Source organism: Pinus tabuliformis, chromosome X (assembly GCF_031772625.1).
Source record: "Pinus tabuliformis cultivar Carrire ecotype Pingquan chromosome X, CPIR1, whole genome shotgun sequence".
NCBI classification, from domain to species: Eukaryota; Viridiplantae; Streptophyta; class Pinopsida; order Pinales; family Pinaceae; genus Pinus; species Pinus tabuliformis.
In genome coordinates this window covers 490,679,494-490,691,389 of record NC_142308.1, presented here as the reverse complement: position 1 = coordinate 490,691,389, position 11,896 = coordinate 490,679,494, and the positions used below count along the sequence as shown (strand labels likewise).

At 36.6% G+C, this 11,896-nt stretch overlaps 1 pseudogene; it reads right to left on the bottom strand.

Annotated features, from left to right (window-relative positions):
• Nucleotides 1-644: 644 nt before the first annotated feature.
• Nucleotides 645-7,481, bottom strand: LOC149140807 (zinc finger CCCH domain-containing protein 6-like; annotated as a pseudogene).
• Between the last annotated feature and the right edge of the window lie 4,415 nt (nucleotides 7,482-11,896).

The following is an 11,896-nucleotide window of genomic DNA, read 5'->3' as shown; positions in this document are numbered from 1 at the left end:
GGACGAGAGAGCCGGACGGAGCCGAGTATCAGCCCCCCTGCAACTCCATGGCGTGCACAGCCAACGCGACTGCCGTGTGCCCGAAAGATTTACAGCTGAAGAAGAATGGGAGTGTGGATACTGCGTGCGACAACCCGCCCTCCGATGGCCAGGCACTACAGCAGGCGTGCCCTAATGCCTTCCCCTTCCAAAGCGGTAGCATATGGCCTCCAGAGATGACGGCGCCAAATGTATCTAACGCCGAACTGAAGGAGAAACACGCAAAGCTGTATGAGGACAGAGATCCGCAGACAATATTTGTCTCTGGGCTCAGAACCCAATTCGGAGGTGGAAAATTGACGGGTTTCGACTCGATCTATGACAGTTTGGAGCGACAGTCTGCTGTTCATCAGGCCTACGCTCACGCCATCACTGGCCGTCTACTCCCGCCTCCTGCATGCAAAGATAAGGGACTGCATGTTGCAGATCTGCTCCATCACACAATTGCATGGCCCAAACTTTGCAGATCTGGGCCGGATCTATCCGATCCGATCAAGATTCAAGAATACCCAGAACCCAGGCAGCAGATTGGTGGAAATATGCATCGATTGAGCAGAGGGTACGCAGACTGAGACATGCAAATGGAAGATCGACCCAATAAGAGGTCAGATCTGAAAGAATGATTATAGCCAGAACACATGGCAATCAACAGTGACACTGGTTTAGGCAGATCGAGAACCCAGCCAAACCGCAGACATCAGGTAACAACATCTCGATTTCAGATTTTTATTAAAACCCTTGAGGGGAAAACCTTTTTAGTTTGGGTACATGCAGAAAGCACTATCTTGCAGCTAAAACAACAAATCTGGGCTTTGACCGGATATCCTGGTCAAATCCAACATTTAGTCAGTGGCAGGTGGTCCCTCCAGGACAACAGAACCTTGGGAAGTTATGAGATAAACCCAGGAAAAACCATTGTTTTAAACCTCAGGATGAGAGGAGGGGCCCTACCTCAGGGACAACCAAGCAACTCAGGGGGAGACAAGGGGAAAAAGACAGCATCACAGCATCAACCCAAGGGAGGTTCCTCCTACAAAAACATTCTTCAAGGTAACAGAGATTCAGGGTCCTCTCCAGATCAAGGTGGATATACACCCAGGCCATACATAGTAGATCAGCTAGGGCAAACTCCAGCCCTTAACTTCGACTCATCAGGGCTTGATGATTTTGTTAAGTCCTATGAAACGCAGGCCCTAATATGTCGATTCAACAGTTTTTGGCCAAAACCAATGGATCTATTTCATTGGATTTTCACCACTTGGACCATGGAATGTGATATACATCTATGCTCCAAGGGTTTTTTCATAGTTAGATTTGCATCTAGGGAAGTCAGAGATACAGTCATCAGTGCTGGGCCTTGGTTCTGGGGAACGTCGGGGCTGTTCATGACTCCATGGTTTCCTGATTTCAATCCAAACAAAATGACAGTATCCAAAGTGCCAGTTTGGGTTCGCCTATATAACCTTCCCCTTCACTTTTGGAGCGAACGAGTCTTGGAAGGAATTGGGAACAACATAGGGAAATACATCAAAACAGATCTGGAAAGGATTGATGAAAGGGTCTACACTTTTGCACGCATTTGTGTGGAAGTAGATCTAAGTAAAGGGCTGCCAGACAACATAAAGCTGATCTACAAACAACAAAATTGGTTGCAAGCACTAGACTATGAAAACACTGCTTTCAGATGCAGGCTTTGCAGACAAACAGGACACTTGCAAAGCACATGTCCAGAAGCCAAGAAAGCAAACAGTAAAAGAAAGCAGAAAGGGAAGCAGAGGAAAGGATGGAAATTTCCCCCTCCTAACTCAGAGGATGAAGAATCAGAAGCAGAAGAGGAAGATACACCCACAGAAAATGAAGTGGCATCTCAAGGAATGGGGACCCAGAAGGAAACCACATCAGACAACAGGGCTTCACAGCTTCACCCAAATCAGGCAGAGAAGACAACAGAGGATCAGAGCATGGGCGGGATCAAAAGGCACCACCAATCAAAGACTTCAGATTCAGACAAGGAAATAGGCTCTCAGAAAGCAAAAACACAGTTAGTCATAACTTCGATCGAGCCCACCCAAGGAGAGTGGCGCAAGGTCGAAAAGAAAAAGGGAAGAAAAACCTGAAGTGTGAGATTTTCTCACTACTGAAACTCAGTTTTTTCTTGCCTCCTACTCTCTTCTCTCTTTCCCTTTCTTTTTCTTCTATTTGCACGTTATTTTTGTAACGTTGCGAGGGGTGCAAAAGCACTCATGCCCAATGGGCAGCTTATGGAAATGCTTCAATGCATCTGCAATGTGTAACTTTTCATTTTTTAAATAAAAGGTTACCGATTTTTTCCTCGGAAAAAAAATCCAAAATAGGGATATAGTAAATATGAAAGACTTTAGTATAAGTAACCATTGCATTATATAAAATCTTTACAATTCTTATATAAAATAACTTTCAGGGTTTAGACTGAGAGGTCACAAAGAACCATTGTATAATAAAATTAAAGAGTCATCTTTTTCCAACTAAAGTATTTGAGAAAACAGAGAAAAACAACAAGAACAATCTAATTATGACTCATGGACATTTTGTCCTCGAGCCTGTGCCATTACAAGTCATCCAAACGAGAGAAGAAATCCATAAGAGTTCTAACCTATAGAAAATTGTTGGAGTCAAAGTGTTGAAGGTCCAAGACTCTAAGCTTTCTCAAACTCAACAAAGGATGTGCCAAGTTTCCTCATAGTACCTAAAATGGGAATCAATTGTTTTAATTAGTGCAAATCGAGTAGAAATGAAAATCATGAAGAATAAATGGCAAGAAATCTGTGGAAAACCCCTCAACTATATGAAATTGTACGACTATCCTGAATCTAACAGACTGTCCTGACAAATGAAAGAAAGGGATGACTACTATAAATTATATCACTGCAAGCACTCAAATCACAAAATACTCACAAACTGAAATTAAAATAGGAAACCCTGGTACCTGAAAAACGTTGACCAGTGAGGCTAGTAGCCTTCTAAAAGACCTACAAAAACCACAAGAAGTCAATATATGTAGACAAGGTTAGGGAAAAGAGTTGAAGTCCTAGTGACTAGACAAAAACCCCAAGGGATGATTTCAGGCTTAGAAACCCAAATTCGTTCCCTCTATATCTGAATATTCAACAATAAAAATACCTAGGTTCGTGAGAAAAAAAAAGGGACGACAACATAATATAAGTAGAGGTGTGGAGAAAAATTATTAAAACGAAAATTTGACAATAAAATCCTTCACCACAGTAGGGACCAGATTATCAAATGAAATGAGGAGAAAAAAGAGGGTTTTTAGAATAGAACATTTTGCTTATTCGTTGAGCGTACATTAAAATCCCCAAATCCTCCATCATCGTTACTACCTAAGTGTGAGGGAAGTCAGGGTTTTGGAAACAAATATTAACCAAAATTAATTTATAAGGACCAAGAGGATAACAAAATACTAATATTAGCTCCTATGCACCTGAGGTCGAGTTGTTGAATACTTTAATGAGCCACAAAGTAGAAACTTCAAAATGTCACACATAAAGGTAGAATGTGCCCACTTGCAACCATAACAAGTATGTTAAATAACTGTGGCAGGAGATGGTATTGCCAACACAAAAATAAAAAACCATGAAAAATAATATCATTGTAAGTAAGTGGAACAAAAGTATAACTGGATGATAGGGTCATCAAATCCCTTTTCTACTGAAACTCCACTAAGAAAAAGGTGATTTAAAATCTAAAAACATGGTAAAACAAGAGACAATAATATGAACTTGCAGGAAATTCCTATCACTTGTACAACAATGCTCTGTTGCACACCAAAAATCAAAATGAAAACCAAACCAAACAAAATTGAAAGGGAAATGTAATTAAGGTTGGCATAAAACAATGTAAACTTTGAAACGGGAACTATAAACTCAAAACAGGAACTTTGGCCAAAAAACCCCGAAAAAACATCAAAAACAGTGCTAAAAACGAAAAGTGTTGATGCTGGAATAACACCTTTTTTTTTTCCAAGCTAAATTTTCAACATGTTTTAAAAATGACGGTGAAAACCAATTTTTGGTGCAAAAATTGTCCAAAAAACGCCCTCAAAACGAAGTGTTGATGTTCGAATAACAATTTTTTTTTCTCAATGGTAAATTTTGTGCAAAAAACACCCTCAAAACGAAAAGTGTTGATGCTGGGATAACAATTTTTTTTTCAAGGGTGAAATTTCAACATTTCAAAATAATAGCATAAAATATTTTATCATGACCCCAAAAAACATTAAAATTTCAAAAAATTAAAATTAAAATTAAAACAATGAAAAAACACAAAACAAAAAAATAAAAAATAAAAATAACAAAACATAAATAAAAATATATACTAAAAACAAAACATAAAATAAAAAACACAAAACAAAAAAAATCAAACATCAAAAATAAAATCAATCATAAAAATGTAAAATGTAAAAAAAAAAAAAAAACAAAACAAAATTAACCTATAAAAAATAAGAATTAAAAAACTAGAAAAAAATTACAAATTATAAACAAATAAATAGTAAAAAAAACATATCTAAAAAAAATTGGGGAAAAAAAACAAATATGTAAACCATAAAAAAATTTGGGAAAAGAAGAAAAAACACATTTAAAAAACTATAAAATTAAGTAGGTAACAATAGAAAAATTAAAAAAAACATTAACAAAAAACTAAAAAAAATTAAAATTAAAAACAAACTAGATTTAAAAAAAAAAATGGAAAATTAACCAAAAATAAAAAATAAAAATTAGTGAAATTAAGATTAAAATGATGATTACTTAAAAAATAAATGTAAAAATATATATATATGAGACAAAATATAAATAAAAAATATTAAAAAAAAATTGTTTAATCATAAAAGAATTTGGAAAAAATAAAATAAAAAAAAATTATATATATAAATTTAAGTAAGTAAAAATATAAAGATTAAAAAAATCATTAACAAAAACTAGCCAAAAAAAAAAAAAAAAAAACCAAACTAGATTATACAAAAATAGAAAATTAACAAAAAAATAAAATTAAAAACTAGTAAAATTAATATTAAAAACATTTAGAACAAACTAAAAAGACAAAATTAAGCTCAAATTATTAAAAAAAAAAAAAAAAAAAAACTAAAAAAATATCGAAATTTTAAAAATATAGGTATTTTCCAATAAAAAAAAAAAAAAAAAAATTAAAGAACATTTTCAACTTACAAAAAAAAGTCTTTTTGATTTAAGAATAAATAAATAAATAAATAATTTTATTAAAATTTCATTATTTATTTAAAAACAAACAAAAAAAAATTAAAGATAATTTTTTTTTTAAATGTAATTTTTTTTTTTAATTTGAAAGAAAAAATTCATTAATTAGTAGTAATAAAAATTATTAATTTTAATTTATTAAAAAAAATTAATAAAAAAATCTATTAAAATATTTTAATCAAAATTAAATTTTATTTTTTTTATAACTTTTGTTTTTAAACAATATGTTATTTATTTCAAAATATAAATCATTAAAATATATATATATATATATATATATATATATATATATATATATATAATTTTTTTAAAACAAATTTTAACATTTTAATTTAAAATTTAAAAAATTAATATTTTTTTTTAAATTAATATATCAAAAAAATTAATTATAATTATGTGTGTTATAAAAAAATTAAAAAATATTATTAAACTTTTTTTATTTTTTATTTATTAAAAGATTTTTTTTTAAACATATTAAAAAATTTTAATGTATATTATTGTTTTATTTAAAAAAAAAAAAAAAAAAAAATAACGGCCCCCGGCCGCGCCACCAGCGGGCGGCGGGAGGGCCGTGGGTCGATTCCCAGAATCGACCCACGGCCCTCCCGCCGCCCGCTGGTGGCGCGGCCGGGGGCCCAAGGGCCTGCACGCAGCCCCTTGATACCATTTGTGAAATTGCATGCCCACTGGTTGAGGGTAGTGGAGCTGAGGAGGCCATTGGCATTGAATTATTCCTTCCATTTGTGATCTCTAATCCTTCAGATGGTCGTGGCACCAGTTCGGAAGTGATGAATACTCTTGCATCTGAAATCGGTAGACTTGCAGATGGTTGGGCTTGGCTAGAGGGAATTTCACCATTGGATACTCTATTTTTATTAGTTCCAACATTTACAGAGGGTGCAACTTGGGGTTTACAATTACTTGGAGAGCTTGCAACATTTTCAAATTTGTGTGTAGATTCATTCCCATTAGGCTTCTTGTTAACTGGTAATGAAGTAGGAGAACACTCCATTTGTGTATTATTCTTTTTGATGTGCTGAGAAATCAGTGTTTCAAGTATTTGTGGGTTACTCAATATTTTAATCAGCAAATCTTGATCAATCATACTCCCCTCTTCATTAGATCTCATTATTGCCACAAAAGCAGCAGCTGCTGCTGCAGCAACATCAGGTTCAATTGTTGTATTATATTGAGATGTGGTTGTGTGTCTGTTTTGTTCAACTCTTGCAGTGGCTGAGCTGTCACAGAAAGATGGCATTCTAGTGGAATTCAGTAACAATCCAGTATCACTGTTGTCTATTGTGTGAGATGCCCCGCTTGATATATCCCCTAATGATCCCAAACATTGCATACTTTGATGTGAGCTGAACAATGTAATGGCATCATCAAGATCTTTTGCTTCTTCTTCTTCTTCTATAGGTATCAATGGGATTAGGTGAGTCCCAGAATCATCATAACCTTCCCAAATTTCTGGTGGCTCAGCCGGGCATGGTGGAATATCAGATGGTCGGGGGTATACAGCTTCCAAAATTCACACTTCACGCCCATACTAGAGTTCAATCTCTTGACTTTCACCTCCAGCAACCACTTGCCATGACGGGTTGATAACAAACCTAGGGGGCACCGCCAAGGTGTCTGTGGTTCAATGGACACTTCAAGCTGTCTATATGGTATTGGAGTGCTTCTTCCAAAGCCTGGTGGCAAATCATCATCAAGTCCAGATTCTATTGAATGCCATAACCAAGGTTTTTTTGCATGTAATTGATCTTGAAGACCAATTTGCCCAGCCTGCAAAGGTGCATCTTCTGCAAGGAACAGTCTGACCTGACATAGATTGTTCTCAGGAGCCCATGACACTTTCTTAACAGTTCGCCGATTAGGTTTGGCATTGGCAGCTTGGGGCAGCATTTGATTTAACAAGCCAATGCTTGGCAATAAAGAAGGGCTACCATCTGCTCAGTATATATTCCAATTTCCCTGAAAGCTTGTTAATACTCCTCAGTTGCCTCTTCCTAGATAAGGTGGTCAATCTTACTCTTAGACCTTTGGATGAAAAACATCCCCAATATATTTATCTGCAAAAGGTATACTTCTAATGCAATTCTGGAGCTTACAAATAATGACCAATAATGGATAATTTTGCTAAGCTGGCTCGCAAAATGTCATTATTCTCATCTATTCACAGCTATGAACATACATAACAATGACCTTAAAGTGTTCTGAAATATCTCTAAAGAAGTCTACAGAGAGATAACATAACTGATTACATTGGAAGACTTCAGGGAAAACGAACAGCTTCAACAGTACAGGGATACACAGTCTCAACGAATTGCTATGTTTCGAGAGATTAGTTCAATTGTACAATCCAACCCTTTAATCTGCAACAAGTTGACTTTTCCCAGCATTAAAGCTTGCAGGCTTAGGGCCCTCATTGATCAAAGTCTTAATTTGCAGCATACGCTTTGCAAAAACCCTCAACCTATTCCCGATGTCAGAACATTGTTTACTGATCACACCTCTGCACCTTCAAACGGAGCTCTAACTCCATCTCCAGTAAATAATAATCTCACGCTTTGCAAAAACCCTCAACCTACTCCCGATGTCAGAACATTGTTTGCTGATCATCGGTTCACAGCTATGAACATACTTAACAATGACCTTAAAGTGTTCAGAAATATCTCTAAAGAAGTCTACAGAGAGATAACAGAACTGATTACATTGGAAGACTTCAGGGAAAACGAACAGCTTAAACAGTACAGGGATACACAGTCTCAACGAATTGCTATGTTTCGAGAGATTAGTTCAATTGTACAATCCAACCCTTTAATCTGCAACAAGTTGACTTTTCCCAGCATTAAAGCTTGCAGGCTTAGGGCCGTCATCAATCAAAGTCTTAATTTGCAGCATACGCTTTGCAAAAACCCTCAACCTATTCCCGATGTCAGAACATTGTTTACTGATCACACCTGTGCACCTTCAAATGGAGCTCTAACTCCATCTCCAGTAAATAATAATCTCACGCTTTGCAAAAACCCTCAACCTACTCCCGATGTCAGAACATTGTTTGCTGATCATCAGTTCACAGCTATGAACATACTTAACAATGACCTTAAAGTGTTCAGAAATATCTCTAAAGAAGTCTACAGAGAGATAACAGAACTGATTACATTGGAAGGCTTCGGGGAAAACGAACAGCTTAAGCAGTACAGGGATACACAGTCTCAACGAATTGCTATGTTTCGAGAGATTAGTTCAATTGTACAATCCAACCCTTTAATCTGCAACAAGTTGACTTTTCCCAGCATTAAAGCTTGCAGGCTTAGGGCCCTCATCAATCAAAGTCTTAATTTGCAGCATACGCTTTGCAAAAACCCTCAACCTATTCCCAATGTCAGAACATTGTTTACTGATCACACCTGTGCACCTTCAAATGGAGCTCTAACTCCATCTCCAGTAAATAATAATCTCACGCTTTGCAAAAACCCTCAACCTACTCCCGATGTCAGAACATTATTTGCTGATCATCGGTTCACAGCTATGAACATACTTAACAATGACCTTAAAGTGTTCAGAAATATCTCTAAAGAAGTCTACAGAGAGATAACAGAACTGATTACATTGGAAGGCTTCAGGGAAAATGAACAGCTTAAGCAGTACATGGATACAGAGTCTCAACGAATTGCTATGTTTTGAGAGATTAGTTCAATTGTACAATCCAACCCTTTAATCTGCAACAAGTTGACTTTTCCCAACATTAAAGCTTGCAGGCTTAGGGCCCTCATCAATCAAAGTCTTAATTTGCAGCATACGCTTTGCAAAAACCCTCAACCTATTCCCGATGTCAGAACATTGTTTACTGATCACACCTGTGCACCTTCAAATGGAGCTCTAACTCCATCTCTAGTAAATAATAATCTCACGCTTTGCAAAAACCCTCAACCTACTCCCGATGTAAGAACATTGTTTGCTGATCATCGGTTCACCGCTATGAACATACTTAACAATGACTTAAGTATGTTCATAGCTGTGAACCGATGATCAACAAACAATGTTCTGACATCGGGAGTAGGTTGAGGGTTTTTGCAAAGCGTGAGATTGTTATTTACTGGAGATGGAGTTAGAGCTCCATTTGAAGGTGCACATGTGTGATCAGTAAACAATGTTCTGACATCGGGAATAGGTTGAGGGTTTTTGCAAAGCGTATGCTGCAAATTAAGACTTTGATTGATGAGGGCCCTAAGCCTGCAAGCTTTAATGCTGGGAAAAGTCAACTTTTTGCAGATTAAAGGGTTGGATTGTACAATTGAACTAATCTCTCGAAACATAGCAATTCGTTGAGACTGTGTATCCCTGTACTGTTTAAGCTGTTCGTTTTCCCTGAAGTCTTCCAATGTAATCAGTTCTGTTATCTCTCTGTAGACTTCTTTAGAGATATTTCTGAACACTTTAAGGTCATTGTTAAGTATGTTCATAGCTGTGAACCGATGATCAGCAAACAATGTTCTGACATCGGGAGTAGGTTGAGGGTTTTTGCAAAGCGTGAGATTATTATTTACTGGAGATGGAGTTAGAGCTCCATTTGAAGGTGCAGAGGTGTGATCAGTAAACAATGTTCTGACATCGGGAATAGGTTGAGGGTTTTTGCAAAGCGTATGCTGCAAATTAAGACTTTGATTGATGAGGGCCCTAAGCCTGCAAGCTTTAATGCTAGGAAAAGTCAACTTGTTGCAGATTAAAGGGTTGGATTGTACAATTGAACTAATCTCTTGAAACATAGCAATTCGTTGAGACTGTGTATCCCTGTACTGTTTAAGCTGTTCGTTTTCCCTGAAGTCTTCCAATGTAATCAGTTCTGTTATCTCTCTGTAGACTTCTTTAGAGATATTTCTGAACACTTTAAGGTCATTGTTAAGTATGTTCATAGCTTTGAACCGATGATCAGAAAACAATGTTCTGACATCGGGAGTAGGTTGAGGGTTTTTGCAAAGCGTGAGATTATTATTTACTGGAGATGGAGTTAGAGCTCCATTTGAAAGTGCACAGGTGTGATCAGTAAACAATGTTCTGACATCGGGAATAGGTTGAGGGTTTTTGCAAAGCGTATGCTGCAAATTAAGACTTTGATTGACGAGGGCCCTAAGCCTGCAAACTTTAATGCTGGGAAAAGTCAACTTGTTGCAGATTAAAGGGTTGGATTGTACAATTGAACTAATCTCTCGAAACATAGCAATTCGTTAAGACTGTGTATCCCTGTACTGTTTAAGCTGTTCGTTTTCCCTGAAGTCTTCCAATGTAATTAGTTCTGTTATCTCTCTGTAGACTTCTTTAGAGATATTTCTGAACACTTTAAGGTCATTGTTAAGTATGTTCATAGTTGTGAACCGATGATCAGCAAACAATGTTCTGACACCGGGAGTAGGTTGAGGGTTTTTGCAAAGCGTGAGATTATTATTTAATGGAGATGGAGTTAGAGCTCCATTTGAAGGTGCACAGGTGTGATCAGTAAACAATTTTCTGACATCGGGAATAGGTTGAGGGTTTTTGCAAAGCGTATGCTGCAAATTAAGACTTTGATTGATGAGGGCCCTAAGCCTGCAAGCTTTAATGCTGGGAAAAGTCAACTTGTTGCAGATTAAAGGGTTGGATTGTACAATTGAACTAATCTCTCGAAACATAGCAATTCGTTGAGACTGTGTATCCCTGTACTGTTTAAGTTGTTCGTTTTCCCTGAAGTCTTCCAATGTAATCAGTTCTGTTATCTCTTTGTAGACTTCTTTAGAGATATTTCTGAACACTTTAAGGTCATTGTTAAGTATGTTCATAGCTGTGAACCGATGATCAACAAACAATGTTCTGACATCGGGAGTAGGTTGAGGTTTTTTGCAAAGCGTGAGATTATTATTTACTGGAGATGGAGTTAGAGCTCCATTTGAAGGTGCACAAGTGTGATCAGTAAACAATGTTCTGACATCGGGAATAGGTTGAGGGTTTTTGCAAAGCGTATGCTGCAAATTAAGACTTTGATTGATGAGGGCCCTAAGCCTACAAACTTTAATGCTGGGAAAAGTCAACTTGTTGCAGATTAAAGGGTTGGATTGTACAATTGAACTAATCTCTCGAAACATAGCAATTCGTTGAGACTGTGTATCCCTGTACTGTTTAAGCTGTTCGTTTTCCCTGAAGTCTTCCAATGTAATCAGTTCTGTTATCTCTCTGTAGACTTCTTTAGAGATATTTCTGAACACTTTAAGGTCATTGTTAAGTATGTTCATATCTGTGAACCGATGATCAGCAAACAATGTTCTGACATCGGGAGTAGGTTGAGGGATTTTGCAAAGCGTGAGATTATTATTTACTGGAGATGGAGTTAGAGCTCCATTTGAAGGTGCACAGGTGTGATCAGTAAACAATGTTCTGACATCGGGAATAGGTTGAGGGTTTTTGCAAAGCGTATGCTGCAAATTAAGACTTTGATTGATGAGGGCCCTAAGCCTGCAAGCTTTAATGCTGGGAAAAGTCAACTTGTTGCAGATTAAAGGGTTGGATTGTAGAATTGAACTAATCTCTCGAAACATATCAATTCGTTGACA